This window comes from Aedes aegypti, unplaced genomic scaffold, assembly GCF_002204515.2.
Source record: "Aedes aegypti strain LVP_AGWG unplaced genomic scaffold, AaegL5.0 Primary Assembly AGWG_AaegL5_hic_scaff_1296_PBJ_arrow, whole genome shotgun sequence".
NCBI lineage: Eukaryota > Metazoa > Arthropoda > Insecta > Diptera > Culicidae > Aedes > Aedes aegypti.
This window is the reverse complement of record NW_018734725.1, coordinates 31,657-54,041: the sequence shown is the minus strand read 5'-3', so window position 1 is coordinate 54,041 and position 22,385 is coordinate 31,657. Positions and strand designations below refer to the sequence as shown.

Genomic DNA, 22,385 nt, shown 5'->3' with positions numbered 1-22,385 from the left:
GTGGCATTCGTGGGAATGCACCCGGCGAAATGATTCAGTGAACGCGAAATCGCGTACATTCCGCAATGATTGAATGGCGAACGCATTCTTTCGTGTGTCCCATTTAAGAGCGGATTGATTGCTCTCTCCACTCCTTGCATCTTTCGATGTTCGGTTGATCTCAATCGTTTGCGATTCGTCGGGATTGCGGTCACCCTAGTAGCGTTCGGCAGTCACTGAACTTTCGGTAGCCGCAGATCGGTAGCGTTCAGGTGAGTTAGTGAGTTTTCCCCATGCTTGCTTGTGTTTTGGTAGCGCTACAAAGATACATTCCCGAAAAAAAAACTAGAGTTATTGCTGCAGACTTATTGAAGAAATTCGAGAAATAAACCTTGGAGCCTTGGAGTGATTATTTATGAAAGCTTTGAAAAATCGAAAAAAAAATATCTAGAAAAAATTGAGGAGAAATTTCTTAGGAATAATACTTATCCAATTGTTTGACATATTCTCTGATGAATTCCTGGAACACTCAAGATATATAGTAGGCTGTTGATAGAATCGTCGAATGATATCCGGTGAGATCTTGAACAGAAGTTTAATTGTTTGGTGAAATTGATGAATTCTTCAAGAAGACAATTATTTTTGTAATTATAATTTGAAATTCAAACATACACACTAAGCTCATTTTACCGGATATCGGTGAATTTCACCGAAATCTCAACAGCTGAACAGTTCGGTGAAATAAAACACCGTAACTTCGTCGGCATTATACGGATTACGGTGAATTTTTACCGAATACTGTAAAAAATTACCGCACTCCGTTATATTTTTTTTTTCTTTATTTGTATCATTCCAAACATTACATTCATTTTTTTTTATCTAGGTATTCTGTGTTATTAGACAACACTATCATCCTAATTTGGTAAAACAAATTTAAGATTTTATGAACATTTTGTTTACAACATATTACATTTCATTAGCCGTAGCAGTTCAGATTTTTTACAAGTGAGTTGATTTCACCTGCTTATAACAGAAAAAAAACACGTTTTCAATTTACTTAACCTAACTTAACCTAAACATATAACGCATTAATCGTGGCAATAGAAGATTGTAACGATTTTTGCCTGAAATTATTGATTATTCTATTTGACATTTGTTCCAATGTTTCAACATTGGATATTCTATTCTGGCCTGAAAATTTGTTTGAATATCAAAAGCTTGTTCTTAAGACAAAGTTTTGATTTTTTATTAATAAGGAGATAGTGACATTTACATATTTATTACATTTGGCTTGAATGCCCTCAATGTGATTTTTGAAAGTTAAATTCTTATCTAGCATGAGCCTTAGATGCTTAACATCATCTGACCAATTTATTGGAACCCCTCTCATCGTGACAACATGTCTACTTGAAGGTTTCAAATAAAGAGCTTTTGGTTTATGTGAGAATAATATTAGTTGAGTTTTGAAAGCATTAGAAGAAATCTTCCATTTTTGCAAGTATGAAGAAAAAATATCCAAACTTTTTTGCAATCGACTACAGATGACACGCAGGCTTCGTCCTATGGCGGAGAGGCCTGTGTCATCCGCATACAAGGATTTTTGGCATCCCTGAGGTAACTCAGGCAAGTCAGATGTGAAAATATTGTATAATATTGGTCCCAAAATGCTGTCTTGGGAAAAACCAGCTCTTACAGGAAGTCTTTCAGATCTGGAGTTTTGATAATGAACCTGAAGTGTACGATTTGACAGATATTGAATTATTCTAACAATGTATGTTGGAAAATTAAAGTTTTTTAATTTTACGATCAAACCTTCATGCCAAACACCGTTGACAGAGAAAATGATTATACTAGAGAAACGCGGAGAGGATTTTGACTTTGTTTTTAAACAATATGTGCAATGACTACCAATAATTGAGGTCATTCAAACAATATTTTAGTGTGCGTGTCATCCTGTCAGTCACGATAAGAAACCAAGCTTATCAATGACGTCACTTTCGTATGCCCTGTCACTAACACACATCCATCGTCTCTTTCGCGTAACATCTCTCTGAGTCTCATTGAATTTGATCGATTGGAACCACGTTTGACGGTTCAATTGGAACCTTTGGTTTCAGAATCCGCGCTTCTCTACATAAAAAAATCTCTGACCGTTGAATGCTTTTTCTTTGTCTAGAAGAGCAAGACCGTTAAATAGCCTTCAAATTTGTTGGAACGTATTAAATTTGTTACACGTAAAAGTTGATAAGTGGTCGAACGTCCATGTCGGAATCCGAACTGTTCATTGGCGAAAGCTGAACTTCGTTGATGTGTACCATCATTCTGTTCAAAATGACTTTTTCAAAAAGTTTGCTGATGGATGAAAGCTAGCTGATTGGACGATAGCTACGAGCATCGACAAAAAATAGGGGCCTAAGTAAAGCCCTATCCTAATTTTAATGCCAAACGGTTAAGTTGAATATCAAACATGATCTAAAGTGTCAAAATTCAAATTTGAACCTATTTTTAAAATTAGTTTTAGGACCCTATTGGTGGAATCCTTTGCATATTTTTACAAGGCTTACCTATCATCTAGCCCAGTCTGACTTAACACTGACCTTCTGAGCTAAGGCTTATATTTTCTGTAAATCATAACAGTTATAACCCTTTCAATAAGTCGGACATCACAATGTTGTCAAAGCATCTCATAGAGTAACCACAATTTTCTATTAACTTTTTTGTCATGAAAACGTTATGAACTAAAGTGTGGAGAATCCATTGCAGCTCTGTCGTAGCTTGTGTCGGTGTCATTAATGTTTTCACCATCAAACACATTTTTAATTGCTCCCGCGCAGTTAACGTAACGCAACTAAGCTAATGTAAACCACAAAAAAAAACCTTGGTGATGCATGTGACCTTCAATGACAGTTCTGTATTTTTCGGCTCAAGTTCCATGAAATGCTTCTGCTTAAGAATAGCGGGCATGCAAATTTATCGTGAAGTACACATCATACATATTATAAAAGACATAAATCTTCGTAAATGAGAGTGTATTTCATCATCGCCAAAGGCCACGTACACATTTTCTTCCCTTGACAAAGAACACGCGATATCAGCTGACGAACAGACACGCCATCCCATCCCATCCCTGACGATCCCGTCTCGCCAAGGGTTTTCCGGATGGGAGAGATTATGTGATATCTGTGCCACACAAAAGGCCACCCTCTTTTGGGGTGGTTGTTGGGTGGTATGGTGTCGCGTCACCTTTTTTCCCATCTTATCGATTTTTCTCCGGCACCGTACACATACGCGTACAATTTCCACGAATACAAGTACGATAAACCTTTAGTTAATCGAGATGAACCCTGTGCAGGCTGGTAAACTACAGCGTAAACGTTAGGTACTTCATTAAAATTTCGGTTGTTTGGCGGTATCCAGACCCCATAATATCTAAAATATTGGTGCCCTGAAACTGTTTTTAAAACGCGTTTGAAATCAATAAGTGCATCACCCCTCGGCAAATTTTACGTAGACAAGCTGTCATTATATGCATTGAAATGTCATTATGAGCACAATATTGTAATAATATGAAAAGTGTAGCTTGTGTATCAGCCGATTTAGATCTTAACCATAGGGTAACTGTCCCTTGCTTATCCCACTCGCCAATATTCATCCTAACAAAAGTTCGATACTCGGTTCGGAACGATCCCTCTGTACTCAGAAGTAGAGAGACACGTGGACCACTCGAACAGGTTACAAGTGGTAGCCACGTGGCGTTGGAGCCGGACGAGGAATGGTAAAGCACTCTCGGTTTCGATTGAACTTCGTGCTTGTATTCGTGTCAGGCTTCTGCCCAGATATTTTTCATATATTCTACCCTACTTGAAATTTGTTTGACCCAAAGATAAGTTATATTTGATTATAACGATAGGCAAGTCAACTCGCTCCATCATTTTCTATCGTTAATCAATTTTGATATCATAAAATTTTCTGATAGGGTGCAGAGCTACTTGGGCACTTCCATGATTCACTTTGGCATGGGGAGTTTTTCTCGACCGAATTGTCTGAAACTTTGCATTGCGAAGCACATAAATACGACGCATATTGTGGCCAAATATGAGTTCAGTAGCTTTCAAAAACCCCTACTGCCGAAGTGAATCAAAAGTGCCAAGAATAGGATCCGTCTCTTTATGTACTGTATCTCAACAGCTGATGAAATTCTCAGCTGAATTTATTGGAAGGGGGTTGCAGCCTAGTGCCATTGTTTACATTCGAGCTCCCGTCTGCGAATCGATTCTTCACTCTCCGGTGAATGCGATATCCTTTTCTCTCGCAATTAGAAACGAACGACGCAGATTCTTGCTCAGCGAACTCTCGCTCCGCTTCCATTCGAAAACTGGGAGAGTTTGCAATGATTCAAGCCAGCCAGGCATACAGAGCACATCGATTTCATTTCGCAATCGTTGTGGCCACAAGCCAAGTAGTAGGTATCCAAAGCAGCTCAGCTCGTCCCTGACGGAGTAGAAACCAATCGAACGAACAACTCTTGGATTACATAAAACGGACATCCGTTTGGTTTAGTGCGCTAAAATTGGGATTATCTAGTTCGACGTCTTGGCCTGCTCTGCTGTTAGAAGAATGTCTAGTGACGTCTTTCGTTGAAAGCATCATTTTGACGAATCACAGTAATCGTCTATCCATCCGACAACTAGAAAAGAGTACCCAAAGTAAACCGTGTTAGTGAACGAAATCTGTGCTTCCCTGACGTAAAAAAACTACATTCGAGTCACCCTTCCGCAATTCGCTGAGCTGAAAATCCCAGTGACCAGTTCGAATTGGCTAAAAATGGTGGCGTTCACCACAGCAAACAGGTAAAACATCTTTATATAATGCGAAAATTTTACGTGGAACTCCCCTCATTTTCGACTGCAGTGCAGTGCGGGTGCGAAAATTGATTTTCCTTTCGAAATGTCGATTTTATGCACAGTCGAGCTCCCCCACCCCTCATTTATTTGATAGTGTCGCATTATCCATCGCATTGGAGTTTTCCCTCCCGAAATCCTGGGATTTTTGTCATCGTTATATCAGAATGAGACAATCGATTAAGTTTGACATTTTTTCCTCAATGTTACTCTAAAAGGTCTTTTGACATCTGATTATATGTCCTTCGCGGTGTCAGCTCATTTTCCAATGATACTTCACCCTAGAAAATGGCTGATAGGATAAGCTTTTGATCTTTGTCTGTATGTACGTATATGTTGCTTATTACGTCTAGCCAGTGATACAGGAAAAAAGCAACAAGGGAACATATAGACAAGTGGTATAAAAATAAGGATATAGAGAATCCTTTCATCCTCGGTAATAACAGCGTGTCCTTGTGTTCCTATGGGATGTTTTTAGTTCCCTATGTAGATTGGCCCACTTGTGATTATATCCTTGGTGTTCGTTTCGTCGCGCCACCCCCTGCTCCCATTGTTCAGCGCAAGAGAAAGCTCCCATCTGTTGCTTCTGAATTATGCATCAACCGTGATGGTAGATGCCGCCTTGGATTACAAAGGAAAAGGAACTCAAAGATGTAAGGGAGCATCCATGGATGACGGGGAATGTTTCGGCCAAATGTTGGTATTCCCTCTTCGTGGCCTATTTATCGATACTAATCTAGGATTTGTCACAAATTTACAGACATCTCCCTCCCCTTAGGAAACTACGTCATTTTTGGACGATCCCTAATTGGTATATATAGCGTCTGTATTCCCAGTTAGCATTAGTGTGAAATTGCATTGTAATAAAAGTAATCAAGCTTGAAAAAGCCAATAAATCGATGTCTATGAATATATGCAACACACGCTCAAACGAAGTTACACAAAATTGAGTATGATTCGAACAAAATCAAGTTGTTCTAGAGCAACACATCAGGTGTGCAATTTTAACACATTCTGAAAACCTGCTCCAGGGATGATTTTTTCTTCTTTTTTGCAAGGTATATTACACATAAATTACCTGCGCCAGATTAATCGTCTCTGTGCATAGCGAAGTTTGAGACGATCTAGCAGGAATCAGACAAAATCGATTTTTCAGGATGTGTGAAAACAACACACATGTTGTGTTGGTCCAGAAGAGCTCGATTTTGTGTAAATTTATTTAAAAGAGCATGCATTTAAAATTGCAAGATCAAGAGCATTATTTCACCATGGGTGATCACTGATCAGGTGTCCAATACTCGATAAACTGTTTGTTTCTGATAGGTTTTTCTCGTACATAATTGCATAGTAAATACTTCTATTGAGGTATTCCTGGAATATAAGAGCAAGATCTGTTGTAGTGTAGATCTGTTATCAGATGTCAAAGATAGAGTAATTAAGAAAATAGGGAATTAAAGGCAAACGCAAGGTATACTTTAAACAAAATATACTACATAATCGTAATATTTAATATAGATCTTAATACACTGTTTGAAAGCTAATTAAAAAATACTATCTTAGAAAAGTAATATGAAAAAGAAACTTGTACTGTATTTCGGAAAAATTCAAGGAGCACACCTAAAAAAAATATTTGATTTTTATCGAAACCTTACACATCCCATACTTTCTTGTCCCAAGTTGTTCCAGGCTAGAATTTATTTTCCAAGTGCACTATAAGATGTAAACTGAAGGAGTGAACAATTTAGCTGCACATATTTGCACTTTTTTCATCTAGTTCATTTGAAAGCATTTTTAACTTTTTGCTTTAACAACAGCTAAAACTAAATTTCTAGGAATAATTTAATATCGCAATATGATTAAAGCACCATAACTAAGAGCTCTACTATTTTGAATGGTTTTCGCAGCGTTTTTCGCACAAAAGGCCTATGTGTATCTAAATCTAGATCTAACTCACTATACTGCCCATAAACGCATAATTGTCCCATGTCAATAGGAAATCCAGCAAACATGGGACTGACATGCATTTATGGGCGGTATAGTCCCTACTCAAAAGTTTGTCTTGAAAACTTGTTTTTGTTTTTTTCAACAATACATTTAATTTGCATCAAAACTCATATATTTGAGATAAGATGGCAAAAATATGTTTGGCCTCCAGTCTATAAGGGAACTTTCCAGAGTGCATATGTATGTATGTATATGAAGTAGATACACCCGATTCTGTTTTTGCACGGATTTTTTTTACACGGCCGTGCAAAAAAAGTTTTCATACAAAATTTTTCACCAAAACCTTATTTTTGCATGAAACGTCGAGAATTGGTGTTACTTTTTTTGCACGGTTTTTGAAATTTTGAACTGAAAACTTTTTTTGCACGGTACGCATCCCCCGTGCAAAAACAGAATCGGGTGTATACCCTGAGAGAGAGGAGACATCTCACTGATAGCTGGCATGTTTTCTAGCCTTCTTTGACTTCTTTTCTAATTCTTGGGTAGTGCACAACGGTTAGATGAACTTTCTTTGGTCAAAATCATATTTTCTTCGTGTTCTTCACTATGAAAAAGGATATGAATACAAAAAAAAATCAATAGCAGTCCGCTAACACACAACCATATTTAGGTATTCTACTTTTTAAAATGTGAAATCATCGATAAGCACCTAGAAATTTAAATTATGTTTACTTGAATTTTGACGCTTTTCCTCGTTCTGCCCTCCGAATGTGTTAGATTTCCAGTGACAGTTGGTGACAGGTTCCCTTGACTTTTGGGAGCTCGCAATCTAAAGCAATCAGTACACACTTTGCTAAGTGTGCAAATATTTGGCTATTTGACGTTTCAGACGTTTGCCTAATGTTAGTCGTTTTGCCAAAGGTCAGTACACGGTGGACAAAAATTTGACAGACTCTTATTTGTCCATGTTTGCGAAATCTGAACGGAGTTGCAAACTTGACCAAATAATATTTGTTTCGGCATACCTTCGAAGTATATATTTTGCCGTATCTGTAAGTATCTGCAAGCAAATATTTGTACAACAATTTTTTTGAAAATATATTTATTCAGTACACACGACAAATAAATAAATTTGGCAAATTTTTGCACATATGACAAAGTGTGTACTGATAGCTTCAGCCAGCTGTCTCCTCTCTCTCAGGTTATACCTATTCTATACAACCTTACATCACAAAAAACTATGTATTTTTACCTAGTTAATCATCAACTAACGCAACGCAAAGCACGAATGCGTAGGTGGTGCTCTTTCAAAATGGTGGCTCTTGCATCCCAGTATGTATGTATGCGGTAAAAAGAAGATTTATTATGAAACAGTTTTAAAAAGACAGGTTATGATTCTTCTTAATGTATTTTGTGTGCACGGAACAGGATGTATGCGAAACATGATAAAATGAAGGCTGTACCCATGCTTTCAGTACAGCTTAGAAATTTTTAAATTAAAGAAATCATGAAGACTTGAAGAAATGTTGGGTTCTCAAACGGATTTTAAAGCTAATTTTGAGCACAAAAATCACAGAAAATCTGAGCATCCAATTATGACCCCTTTGTCTGTTTTCCGGGGTCAACAGGACCCAGAGAACTGTGAAAGGCTGTAATTTTTTAGTTAGTGAATGTTATTGTGATTTTTTCACACATTGGTGTTTTTACACGAGTTGTTTGTTTCGAACTTTTTTTTCAAATAGAATAGTTTATGGCCTCGGCACCATTCGGCTATTATCGGCAACCAAATTTCAAACGCTAAATACAAATTATTTTTCTATCGAAACGCACCAATGAAAACATTGAAATGATTCTTTGTTCTGTAAGCTTCCCGCTGAAGAGTTTTCTGAGACTGAACAAACAATTTCGGGGGGGGGGGGGGGGGGGGGGGGGTTTGCCATCAATGGATCATTGAAGGTAGTTTTTGCAAGTACTCACCGCATCAAAACAAAGGCGCCACTGTATATGGGATTTAACATTATGACAGCATTGCTGTTCTGTCAAGCACACAAGACTACGGTGGCGCTATCTATGCTTTCCATAGCGGCCGTTTTGGTTATTTTAATGATCCATTCAAATGAACACGCCTTAAAATATGACTAATTTGGAGATGCCATACAGATTTGCCTGCAGTTCTTATGGAAACGCTGCCGAAGAGAATGAGGCTGCTAACAATAGTCAAATAAAAAAATTATATTAAAATAAATAAGAAAAAAAAATTAATAGTAAACGTTGGATTTCGTGGCTAACTCGATGGTTCCTTGGATCGCAGTTACACTGGTTTTGCGTTCTGTAACTCAATACCTCTCTAACTCGATGGTCCCTTCAATATCGAGTTATGGAGAGTTGACTGTAAAATGCAAAATCATTGTTATAATATAACAAAAGCTATATTCTCCTATGCCATATCTAGTTCAATTTAGACGTTATTTATATAAATAATCTTTAATTCAAAATAGTAACACGCAATGCCCATCAATGACTTTTTGCGCCACATCAAACGTCAGCAGACCGACATAATTGGTAAACACTAAAGAAACTATAAGCAAAGATGCGAAATGTTCCAATTGGAATTCCAAGTTTACTGTCAGTGTCATTCCAATCGAGCAGGAGACTTGTCAAACACTTTTTCACACATGCTGAAAACGGCTCACACAAAAATGTTACCGCCCACGAAAATTTTGCTTCTTCTGAAGTAGCATATTTTCTGAATACTTGAGTGTCGGTTGCAATTTTCATGCTTTGCATAAAGAATGCTCTATTCATTACATTGGTTTTCCACACATTCAGTCAATTTTTCATTCGTTACCCAAACCTGTAAAAACATAAACACATAAAACCTGTGACTCACTTTTAGCGTAGGATTCAACATTGGCAGTGCTGCGTAATAGATTTGGCATAGTTGCTAGCTGATTTATTTGAATATGATCAGATTTCGTCTCTTTATAATTTAGACTCTTTAGTAAACACATGCCACGCCGCTCATCACATACGCAAAACCGGCGCTGCACACGTTCTATCGCTCCCGCCCAAAACTTAATCCCGCTCTCAGTTCGGCAAATATTGCCTTTCTTTTTGGGTTTGTTTACCATCGCAACAGAATCCCATAATCGTCCATTCCCAGTACTTAATCAACAACATCGATCACCCCATACTCATCATCCCATCCCGACGACCGACGCACGCGGCTGACCAGCTGCTGTTTGGTGATAGATAGCGCTCACGCGCTCACTAATCAGCAATTCCAATCACGGTGTCGAGCCCACCTTTTTGCTTCGTGCTTTCCGCCGACGACGACGCGCTTTACGTTTTCCGATTAGAATAAACAAAAATTTCCTAGCGCAAATTGGTTCAGTGTGGTGCTCTAGCCGTCGTCGCATCAGTTGTGTTTGCGGTTCTGTTGGAAAGCACGCCTTCTTTGGCAGTTCTAATAGTGGCGCAATTTTCCAGGTATCGATCACTAAATTTGGTGCATAATCCACTTGACCCCGTGACTCTTGTTCAGTTTTATTCGATGTTTCGTTTTAAGTTGATAGTTCAGTGTCAACCATATTCACAATTCTAACCGTTGGTTTCCATTATCGTTACTCTACTTTCAGCACTCTACCGAAAAAGATGGCACCGAATGCGTCGGTTGAAGTGACCGGTGTTCTTAACGAGAACGATGCAGACACCGTCGATGGAGGCCTGTCGAAGGATATTGCCCCCTGAAGCGAGCCGAGAAGCGCAAAATCAAAGTCGTGTGGCGAAATGTCATCGCCTTGGATATCTACACCTGGCTGCCGTGTACGGCCTCTGGCTGTTGTTGACCTCGGCCAGGCTGTACACCGTCGGTTTCGGTTAGTAACCCCTCGTCAGATTATCCACTCCGAGAATGTCCCAAAGCTAATGAAATCGTTTCTCTTTTCCCCCTAACAGCATTCCTGCTATACGTCGTGTCCGGACTCGGAATTACGGCCGGTGCTCACCGCCTATGGGCCCATCGCTCGTACAAAGCCAAGCTGCCGCTGCGGATCATTCTGTGCGTGTTCAACACCATCGCATTCCAGGACTGCGCTCTGCACTGGGCTCGGGATCATCGCGTCCATCACAAGTATTCGGAGACGGATGCCGATCCCCACAATGCGACCCGTGGGTTCTTCTTCTCGCACATTGGCTGGCTGCTGTGCCGAAAGCACCCCGAAGTCGTCCCAAGGGCCGCCAGCTGGACATTTCCGATCTGATGAGCGATCCGGTGCTGCGGTTCCAGAGGAAGTAAGTACCTACAAGTGGGTAATGCTAGGGGAGACGGGATGGGTGAGTGGAGGCAGCTCCAATGGCGGAGGAAATGTGTTGTGGCATTTTTTGCATCAATTCATGACAATGTAATATTTTCTTCAATCGAATAATATCTATAATATTTAACCTTAAAGGTTTAAAAATAATTATTTGCCCTAAAAATTGCCTCTTTGTGGTGCAACAGTACCCATTGTGGAGACTCCCATAGGAAATCAATGGATTGCGCCATTTCATACTATTCAAAATGCATATTCATGGTTCCCTGTGTTTTAAATTGCAAAAATCTTATCAGCAAAATGATTATGATTTTTCTTCCAATGTTAGCGCTGCGCCAGTAACTTCTATTTGGGATGCTCTAATCACTATCTCAAAAAGCGCCATCTACGCATTTTAGCATTGTGTTAGACAGGGCTGGTAGCAAGTCGCTTTTTACATGGTGATTTTTTTCGACTTGATCACTAAAAAGTTCCTAATTACAACAAAAAGTCACTATTTCCAATAATATGATTACTAAAGTCACTTGTATGATAAAAAGCGAAAAGCTAGAAAGGTTCCGCAAGCTTATATTGAATGTTCAACAAATATAAGCCAGAAGTTTGCCTAGAATTCCAACGAAAAATTATGCAAAGAAATTATTACAAGTCCTTCCATCAATTTCAACCAAAAATGAACTAAGAATTCAGTAAGAAATTTGTACAGTAAGGTCGGTGTGTCAATAGCCGCATAGCTAAGAATCAATATTCCTATAAAATTGAAAACTAAAGCCAGCTTCATTAATTCAACGTCATCTAGAAGCTTTTTATCTTGGTTTTCTAAAAAAAAAATGAAACTAAGAAAACTCTTCTGGTATTTAATATTGCTTGTGCCACTATAGGAACACATGTGCAAAACGCAAATCAAAATCGTATTTTTACAGAAGTTAAATATTTTTCTTTAAAAGAATGGATTAAAAGCTTTCGATTGATGTAAAAATTTCTTATTCTTTCTTGATTTAGTATTATAAAAAACTGTACGCTTTGCTTTTCGTGAGTGCTATATAACGCGAACAATAGGTCTACTATAGGTGCAAGGGAGCTTAAATTTTAAGCGACTGATTTGTCCGATAGTCGCATTTAACAGTCCTAATAGTTTCTAATATCAAATTTCCTAATAATGGGACTGCCTTATGTCCGTAGTATGGGGGCAGTATTATAATTTTAATGGATTTTTCTTCTTATTTTTTAAACAAAGCCGGACTGTGACCCAATCCATTTGGTTAATATGGGCATTTTAATGGAACGTGCGGTCCATTTGGCAGATTACTCAACGAGCATGTACTTCCATGACAGACTGTTTATCGCTTAGGAAATGCATATAATAATGAGGAATCCTATCGAAAAAATGCTGAATAAAATTAGATGGAACTCGAGGTTTAAATGAGCTCGATACTAATTCGTGCCGGTCAGTTTTCCTCAATTCATGCACTCCCTTTTTCTAGTTCTAGTTTAGACTAGATATAACTCAGTGGACAAGGCTTTAAAAACATTTAAATGTTTAAGAGAAATCTTCGTGTATATTGATCAAGTAGCCTTGGGCGCCCTCTTATCAAAAACAGTGTTTTTCTCGCATAGAAGGACAATTTGCGATCTGCAGATTGTGTACGCTTTGGCTAGCCGCATCTGCCATGAAAAACCCTAACTAACTTTTTCCATGTTACAAGGAACCGTTGCTAAACCGAGATTGGTTTAGCGATATGTTAAGTCGTCCGCCGTGAAATGTTCTAATTCTTTGGTTTGTATCAGATCTTTTGCATATTGAAAATTGATTTCTCGACATTTTGCATGTTCACGCTTCTCAATTCACGTAACTCTGGCACCTGTGTCCTCTTCGTTCTACGTACTGTGTCATATTTCTTCATGGTGCTCTACACTAATGGTATGAGATATAACGAACGGCGTTTTTCGCTATGTGCCGTTCCTCTTCTTCAAATTTTGCTCACATGATTGCGATCGTGCTTCATATCTCCTCGCGCAGTATCGCTCCGTATGAAATTCTCTCAGATAATTACCTACTGAGTTTCATCAAAATCTTCGGCGCACGATGAGATAATAAAGAATTAATCTGAATTCTGAAGAGTAAGTTTTGAAAAAAAATGAATAGATACCATTCTCCAAGAGAACCAGAACAATATTTTCAAAACGCTTCTGAATGAATTCTGAGTATTATAATTTAAGGTGAGTCATAACCAACAAATGCTCACATAGAACCTATGCATGAAATCTTCACAGAAATCTTAGAAGGAAGCTTAACATAATTTTTAAATTTCTTCCAAACGACCCTTATCACTAAACTTTCCTGATTATGTATCGGTTTGTTGTTACACATATTGGGCAGTAGCCCGTTAACGGAGTCACTTTAGTTAGTGACAATGGGTCAACTAAAAAGTCCATATATATTTTTAATCTATAAACAAGAATAAGGAATTCCTGGCGATTTTTTATTAACTAAAACATATCTTTTCATTTATACAACAGGGCAAAATTTTAGGTTCATAAGCTATCTATATATATTTCGAATTTGGCGAGGTTTTTAGAGGAATTTGTGCTTAATTGAATACGCAGTACATTGGTTGAGATATATCATTTTTGGAGCTGAATTTCATGTGGTTGGAGTGAGTTAATTTTTTGAGTTAGGAACCGCGATGGATGTCGTCTAGACTTTAACGAATTGCTATCAGGTATTCGTTCAACGAATATTGCTATACTCCATGAACATTTCATACAGTGAATTTTCCTATGGGCAGATAAACAAGAGGGATCTCTGACTATTCATTAATATGAGCTCATCAAAATCCCTAAAACATGTTCTTATTCACAGGAAACTCAATACCGAGACCAGTAAAACAGTGTGTTCTGTAATTTTGGGATTAGAATTCGTTCTAAGGCACCTCTTACTTTTGAAGATATTTTATATAGCATCTGTCAATTATAAATAACGTTGCGGAATTGATCCCTCAAATATTAAACTTGTTCTCCTTCTACACCGGGTCCACAACATATCAAAAAGGACATAACATAATATGATAATAATATCAAATTTCACTATTTATTACGTTATAAACGCTTCAATGTCGAATACATTGATTTACTTTCAATTCTGACAAAATTCGAAATAGAGTCCTAAAATTGTTGAATAAATTTTTTATTAAATGACATACGATAGGTTGTCTCTTTTGGGTTTGGTGTGTCATAATTTTTTTTAAACCTATTGAAGTTTTTCCTATCATTTTTACGTACATATGTTAGAGATAGGTACATACTGGAAATTTGAGATTAAACCAAGGGGTACGACAAAATCACAAAGCGGACAATCTTATGTTTCTTTGAACTTGAATCCACGAAGAAAATTTTAAAATTAGTAAACCTGTGTTTTACTGGCCTAAACTTAAGCGTTTGTTATTACGAACATGGTTGGATAAGCGCTTTAGGACTCTATTTTAATAAACTACTAGATAAAATATACCAATATGTATTATACTTCAAGTCGTGCTCCTGACGATTTAAGTTCTATTTCAACTAATTTTTGGGATGAAAATTCCGAGAGAAGTTATAGCTTCGGGTCTTTTTTTGAGAGGTTATGGACAGCTCCAGAAGAATCACCATTGGCATAGTCCAGATTTCTTTTTATTGTATTTCTGAATGGTTTCTTTCTGTCAATGGATTATTACTTCACAAGCAGAGAGTGCTAACTCAGTTTAGTGTTAAATTTAGTCACCAAATTCTATTAAATGTTTTTTTAAAAGACATTGCTCTGTAAATCGAATTCAATTTGAGTCACTTTGATAATTCTTTATATTACGCAGAAATGACTTCAATGAAGACGTTGACCTATCTGGATAACTTAACAATCAATGCATATTAATATGTGGTGTAACAAGGTTTAGCATTTATGAACAGCCCGAACGACTTCCCGCATAATGGTTGCGCCTAAATTTACGTGAAAGCGTGAAATTAGGCTCTTTATCGTTGCGGGACGGGAATGTTATAAAAAGTATAATCTTGATTAAGGAATAACATGACACAAAAACTACGATTAGAAAGATAATAAGGCATAACACTACCAGACGAACAGTATGGAATAGCTTAACGAGAGTCAACGGTGATTCTAAACATTGTGGGGGATGTTTGCAATACTCGGTGAAGGTTCCATACTTTTTTGGCGAGTAGTGTGAAACGCTGAGTCCACAATCCGATGGTGTATCAATGCACCGGACATGCAATTGTATTCCCTTTTCAACTAGTAGTGAAAGGCTTAAAGCAGATCCATAAATCATTTTGGATATAGGGTACGCAAAGCTTAGTCTAACACAGTAAATCTTCTAAAGCTGAAAAAGTTGGATCGAATTTCATGAATTGCACTAAAACTTCAAAGGCTATCTGCTTCCTTCTGCGAAGGATATCCATTCCATCTGCTTTTTTCGATCTCCATCACGTCTATCTTAATGTTTTTGCCAACACAATATACTGTCAATATAAGATTAAATGTCCCATATGGATTTTCGAACCAACACCTCTTTTCGTCGCATTATCCAATGTTTAAATATATACTTTACAGTATATTTTGAAACCAATATCACACTTTGTTTGAAGTATGTTGCTGAAATAATCATGAAGTTAGTGCAGTCTTCCATATTGAAAAACATAATGGCGATAACAGTCTTTATATAACATTAAACTCTAATATGCAACTGGCAAAACATTAGTTGTGTTTCATTTTTTATATTTTTTTTTATCAATAGAAATTATGTGTGGTGGTTGTGTTAAATGAATACGGTATGTAGAAAATCACACTTCTTTAAATTTACTTAAGGCTAGTAAGCCTGTCATTTGGTTTTAGCAGACAATGTTGACAAAGCAGCTCGCAACTTCAAAATGATCAAATTTCAGTCCTCATGAAATCATATTGATCCGGAAAGTATCTAGCTATATGCGCTGGGCAACATCAAAAAGGCATCGCTGAGATACTAATTAATTAGATACACATTTCAAATTGCAAACACCTGTTTTTCGTTCGAAACTTCCCAAATTGTGACTGATTATCCACATCATCAAACGATTTCAAATGTACGTGTTGCTGTCGCCTTAAAGTGCACTATTCTCGGTTTAGAAGTGTATCTTGTGTATACTTATTCATGAGGGTGTTCCGTTTTTAGCCCCCGATTTTGGCAACAAAACTGTCCGTTTTTGGGCAACATTTTTGAATAGCATTAAAATTGTGAATTTTTGGCAACATATCATATAATTTCCTTTGTTTTTCCAATGTCATCCATTTTGAAAAGCCCAAGCCTGCTCAAACGGTTGTAATTGGTTCGTCTGTTTCGCATGCTTTACATGAAGTTCATTAAAGTCTCTAAGAGTAAATATCAACTTGAGATTCTCCGAACATCTTATACTATAAGATTTCACGCTGTATGACCACCCACTTGATATACCCGGTAGGTGATACAGTATAAAAATCAATTTGATGCATGCACCTATGTTATCTGTATTCATCAGTTGATAATGAGATCCTTACTGATGCAAGAAAATATAAATTTTTAAGAGCTAATTTAAAAATTTACCGAAATATTGTCCATTGACACTTGGATTGACAGATAATGTATTTTGTTTAAGTTCACATTGAACTAGATACAGTTCAGTTTTCTAACTCCTAGTGACCTAGAACATTTTTTGTAAATACGTTTCTAATGAAATGTATTGCATTTCTATATTCTTCCACTATATTGAGGAATTGTCCGTTTTGAGTTCTTTACAATTCCCCGAGACCGGCGAAGAGCGTTTTTCACAGACTCAGGTTTCTTCAGACCCTTCTTCGGTCGTTCCCGGGGCCGAAAGGATTTGTTTTTCATCAAACAATCTGCGAAAGCCGCGTGGGCCATCACTCGATGACGATGAATTGCTCGTAAGCGGGTTCTTGCGCCAGCGACGATGACAGAGTTCCCCCGTAGCCCAGACGGCTTGGACCGGCCCCGCCGCTGAATTCGGTTGTCAGAAGACTGCTTTAACTAGCGCTACTACTATTATATACAGAGGACGAGGTGAACGAATTCGGTTTCTTTGTGTTTGAACGAAGTCTGTCATTCATGTAATATATCGAGCAACACACTCGAAATCACGAATAATGATTTAGCTGTTTTTGTTGTAGTACAATTGTGGATTTTTATATAGGTATAAAGTTTTTTCAGGAGTTGTTCGTTTATAACAAACATGATACGAAGCGAACTTACTCGAAAATTTATACCTAAAAATTCGTACAGATTGTCACATAACGAACAAAACGTCAAATCATTTGTTTCAGTGGAATTGCTCAATTGAGTCTTACATATGAAATTCGTCAACATCTAAAGAGAGCAGATTTATCGTTCACCTCAATATAATATCTCGTGCTTTAACCAACAAAGAACAATTATGTTCACAATGTTAGGACAATTTCGTCGCAGCTACTAGAAGACAATTTTAGTTATACTAACTCAAATTGGCAAATTCCACATACTCAATAAAATAAAAATGGCAATTTCACCATACTCAAATAAATGAAAATGGCAAACTCGTCCAATCCGAATATTTTTCTTTTGTAAAGAAACGATAGAGTCCAGCCAACAGTTCCATGTCCCTGTGCGCCACTTTTTATTATCCTGCATAGATACAATAATATTGATTAAATCACAAGATCACAGTCCGGGCATTTCTCTTCTGCGCTTACGTGTAGCCCGTCATATTTATAGTTAAGAAATCACGTAGGTACTGATGCAAAATAAAGAGTACCAGAGTATATAGGGTACATATCATCAGGAATATCAGGAATATTTAGGAGTAGGTAGACATGACAGGTATTTTAATATTGTTTATTTGTTTTTTTATATAACTTTGTAGAGATCTAATAGTTTATCATAAAGCTTATTAGACATCATTGTGAAAGATATTTTACAATGAAAAGTATGTGGATATCGCCTGCCACAATTATAGACGGATCTATGGATTTATAACCTAACTCTCCCTACGGAAATGACATCGAATAGCTAATATCTTGAAATTAAAAAAAACTGGGTATCCGATTTTCCGACAAGTTCTCGTTTTTTTGGGCAACTGAAAACTTTTTGACTTTGTTGTGCATAAAGATTAATACATAAAATAATTAGTGAAGAATTACGTGTCAAGGTTTGTTTATATAATGGAGTCAAGAGGGGAAGGAGGCCTTCATTGGCAGTCAATTAACTATATGCAAAAAATATGAATCATTGCAATAGAAGAAGATCCTTTCAGCATTGATAACTGGGAAGTGGTTCATCTAAGAACATAAGCTAATGATCAGGCTCTTCCGCAGTCAGGTAAAGCACTCTTTTCCCAGTAGGAAATGGAGAAAAAGGACGATTCTCAAATTCTCTCCAGTGTTTTGGTTTCAGTAGTAAAGTAAAAGTGATGTTGGCATAAACTTTACTAAATGCAACATCTTCAATTCAAAGTTTACTTTCCGAGTTAATATTTCGATAAGAAAAATCACAATCATTTTACTTATCACATTTTGGGTAAATAAAAAGCACAAGGGAAAATGATATCCATTTCCAATTTGCAAACTTTCATAAACCTAATCTTGCAAATTTGAATCAAGCCGTAAGGAGGATGCCACTCAAGAATTCCCCAGGAGTTATATACCAGTATTATTTCAGCCATTATTTTTCATATAAATTATTTACACAAATAAATTCTATCCATGGTTCCCAAGAGAATGAGTCTTAAAAATTGATGAGAATTCTGCTGGAAAATATTCTCATAGGAGTCAAGGAGGAATCCTATCCAGGTGAGAAAAATGGAGTAATATGAAATCGTAGTTAATTCTTGAAGGTATGATTAAGATTTTCCTTTCGAATCTTCTGAGGTAACCAGAACGAAATAAATTTCGGAGGAGATCCTATGAAATCTTTGGAGGCACATCTGAGATTGTATTTTCTGGTTGAAAGATCTTAGTAAAATCATTCCAATGAGTTCCTGAAATCTGCCCTGAACGTAATTTCTGGAAAAATTGCTGGAGAAAATTCTTTTGGTGGAAAAAAAATCCCCTCCCCTAAGAATACATCCTTAGAGTAGTGTTCTGAGCTCAGGCATTTCTTAGGAAAGACTTATGTATAAGAACTCATCTTACCTCCTGATTCTACGATTTGTGGTTCCTGCGTTGGTTAACTCTGTTTTTTAATCATGAGGGGCTAAAATTTCCTATTTTTTAAGACGTCATCTCAGTTTGCGTAGTCCATAATAGTTCTTACTATCCTATATCAGCGTGTCACAGAAGTATTATAGCGATAAGCTATGTTTATAAAAATCTAACAAATTGGTCGAAGTCTGTTTTATGCATGTATAACCTATAACGTAGATGAAAACCGAATTTTTTTAGTTTGATTTGATTTGATTAGAGTTTGATTTTATATAAGTGTGACTGTAAGGCATCTTTTGCCTAGTATCATTATTAATTTACCACATGTTCTTTGTCGTCAATACACCACAACTAAAATTAAATTCTTATTAGCATTTTTATCTTTAAAGTTTTTGTCTTGGACATTTCAACATTTAAACATATCAGCAGGTTTGCATTATAATATAAACGGAATTTAACAACTATACCATCTTGATTCCACAGGAGGTTTGGTATCCTTTTGATCGATGGGAGACAGTATTTCAACACCTCGCTTGAGCCGTCTTCAGTGGCAAGGGCAAAAGTGTTGGACCACTCAAAGATAGGTCATATTACTCACATTTTTTAGTTTACTTGAAGTGTAAAGTTTTTTCAGACGGCGGAGTAGAGAGGAATTTAAAGGCTTAACGTTTGGGGTTAGAAAAAAGTCGTGGAACTTAGATTTGATTTTCCTGAGTAGAAGCGCCTTTACTGTATTAGACCCAGAAGCCCATAGGAATCGTCAAATGTTTCCCATTGGTTATTAAATTTTGCGAGCACATGATACCAACAGAGATTACCTTAGTCCCACGCTACATTTTTGTACATTTCCAATGAGTTAGTTTGGCAGGACAAAACCCATAACTTAATATGAGTGCATTTTGCTACACTTGTAACTGAGTCTTGTCCAGATAACTACATTTGAATCCTCTCTAATGCTCCCCTACATTGTTGCTTTATCCTGCCCACCAGGTGGTGCCTCTCCAGTTCCTTACTTCTGGAACGAAACCTCGGACTAACGCATGGTTCGTCGCCACACCTGGTTTCCGCTGGACCCCTTTCAATTCTGAATGCCACTTGGTTGGTGACAGCGGCCGCCCACAAAGTGGAGACGACATGCGCATAGACGTAAGGGTAAAGCTCTTTCCACAGCCCCCTGGTACGTAAATTGGTCTCTAGATGTTCACTATTACCCTGCTATTTTAGACAACCATGTCAAACGCCCATCGGTAGAACAAAACGGTGGCACATTTCGCCTATCGGCTATGGTGTGCGACAAACTCCACCATCACAGTTGTCTCCTGGGTGACTACAAAGACTGCCGAACTGGCGTCGATCTACCAGGCTGGAACTTTACCTGAACACTTGTTAGCTTTCATCGATTCTTCGCCAGAGATCGGATGGGCGTACGATCTGAAGACGGTTTCCAACGAGAATCATGCGAGTAGCCGATTCAAGCAGAGATCACGGTGAGACGGTTCGCGAATGCCACCTGGGGCTCGGAGAGAAACACAGGTATCAGACGAGACATGAGATGCAGAGCACGCCAATATCCTCACCGGAAGATGAGTAATGAAGGTCGAGGAGAAACAGGGCTTTAGAAACGCCTAGGACCAAGGATAACCGTATTAGTTACCTGTCACTCCTACTTGTTCGACACGTGGCGTGGCTGCGCAAATAGTGAGGTGAGCGATTAACTGAGGTTAGAAAGAAGAGACAGGAGAGAAGCGCGCGTATTTTATTATCACTCACATATCATGCCGGGGAACTCACTGTGATTGTTTATAATATTGAATAAGTAATGTGCCTAACGTCGAAATATGGACCTCCATTTTGCAAAAGAGCTGGAACCTCACGAAAAACCAGAACTTTGAGGAGTTAGTAGTTGATTCGAATGTTTTTTTTTATGTTTTAGGGCTGCAAAGAGGGCCCTAATCGGCATATCTTCATTGAGATAATTATTGAACTTGATAATACGATATCCAACCGGAGTAATGACTATAAATCTTATGTGTGTTATGTATTCCGAGAACACATATAAAAATGCCAAACCACTGATTCAGGTTGTTAGGATCTAATACATAGATTGAACTATACTGTTATTACTGTTAGGATATATATCATAAAATATAAAAAGAAAATGCTCACTTTATATATTCTCTCAATGACATCTTTCTCGGATCTAGATTCGCTATTACAATTTGGGTGATCTATATTTTAGAAAATAATTATGTTCATTCAAATTACCCTGCAATCACAAGCAGTGCACTTTTGATTAATTTAGGCCCTTCTAGATGGTAGCCGGTATAACCATCTCAGGAACAAAGTATGAATTGGTCGATTATCCTCAACTATAGTTCTATATACTTAATAACTTACCTACTCCCATGACCCATAATTACGCCTTTGGCTATGTGTAATATTATTTGTTTAGAGCCAGATATGCTCAATGAATGCTGTGAGAACATAGCTGACAAATAGACGAGCGGTGGGGCGCTCAGCATTGTCAAAAGGAAAGCCATGGAAAACCAGAGTTTTTCTTTTATTTCATGGGAATAACGTTGTTCAAAGAATGTCCATCTTCTTTTCGGGGTTTTTCAGATTCGACCTCTAGCAGAAGCAGTGTAGAAAAGAAACGGATATATCATTGGCAAGTGGGAGTGAACTGATGAAATAAGATCACAAATTCGATACAACTAGGGGCAGGAGGATTTTATGGTGAAACTGCGGATGTTTTAGACACAATGGGGAAGGTTTTTGAATGCTGTTAGGCAATATTTTAAATCAATCGAAAATCTCTCACCTTTCATAGCCAAGCGATAAACTCTTCATATTCCCGGATCAGCTACAGCTCAAATGCTACTACGGCTACTCGAATTTATCTTCCTTCGTCTTGTGGGTAGTATACTATAGACATACAATAATAAACCATATGTTCCTTACTCGATGCGCACAACGATGAAATATCCATATTAAATTTGTATGAAAAATATATCCTTGCCCTTAGACTAGTAAACCAAACCACATGAAACGGCAGTG

The 22,385-nt window shown here is 37.5% G+C and overlaps 1 pseudogene; it reads left to right on the top strand.

Moving 5' to 3' along the window:
* Positions 1-4,412: 4,412 nt before the first annotated feature.
* LOC110680397 lies at positions 4,413-11,137 on the top strand (annotated as a pseudogene).
* Positions 11,138-22,385: the final 11,248 nt, after the last annotated feature.